Raw genomic sequence first — 1,223 nt, forward strand, 5'->3', positions numbered from 1 at the left:
CCACCCAATTAAAATAGATATTAATCCAATTAAAAACTTAATTTAATCAGATTAAATTAAATTTAAATCTGATTTAATTTTTTAATCGAATAAGAAATTAGGTTGACCCAAGACCTAATTGAACTAGGATTAGTTTTTTCTTGCACTTGGCTTATCCAATAAACCAATTGAACTTGATCCAATCAAGCCCAAACCAAATCTAATTAAATCATATTCAATTAAACTTAATCTCAGCCCATTGGTTTAATCAAATTAAGCTAATTAGCAATCGAATTGCTAATCGATCCTCCTGCAACACTTGCACTAGGTTAAATGTCAATCGTATTGATCGTTTAACCCTAGAACAATTCTTAATCGTTGATCAACCATCTGATCGGATCATGAAATCTAATGTGTGTGATCTCATAGGTCCGAACCTAAGTCGGTAGTATAGGAATAAATTTTTATACTAATCGAAGTGATCATCTAGCAATGGTACCCGATGGTCGGATAGGTCGAATGTGTAGAACAACATCCTTAAAACCCATGCGGATATAGTTTTCATATAATTCATCCCCTTGACCAAAATACTCATAGGACATCTCAGAGTTCAACTGTCAACTCTGATCAGGTTGTCCACATTGTATTTCAAAATATCAAATCCATCTGATGGATTATCCTGGCCAAGATTTTGCTAAATTAAAATACAGCGACTCATTCTTCTCCAACTCTTGGAGTGGTCAATCCCATCATGATCACACTCCGACTTCGCAAGTACTTGACTGTGCCCAGAATCCTTCCGTCACTGAATTAGAAATTCAGTTAGTCCAGTACCAAAGCACAGTGAGTTGCTTGCAAGTCACTGAGGCGATCTCAGGTCTAAGGGATACTTATACCAATATCCCATCATAGACATTCTCGACAGTAGAATGCTAAGGAGCTGGTCACGTTCCATGATGATGTATCCTTATATCTCACCTGTATGCTATACCAGTATCTCCACACTCTTTGGTTAAGAGGACAACCAACCTATATGGCCTACAGCGACCTATGCTCGATAGAAGTTGTCATCCTTATTAACAGCCTATCATTTGATCATAAATAGTTTTAAAGACTAATCAATAAATCCTCTCTTTATTGAATCTAAATAGTCTTAAAAACTTCATTACAACAATGGAGTTCATTAGAAGATGAAAACTTATGATGAAAATGCCAAAAAGATATTTTATTTATTAATAAATCAA

Source organism: Elaeis guineensis, chromosome 13 (assembly GCF_000442705.2).
Source record: "Elaeis guineensis isolate ETL-2024a chromosome 13, EG11, whole genome shotgun sequence".
Classification (NCBI taxonomy): Eukaryota; Viridiplantae; Streptophyta; class Magnoliopsida; order Arecales; family Arecaceae; genus Elaeis; species Elaeis guineensis.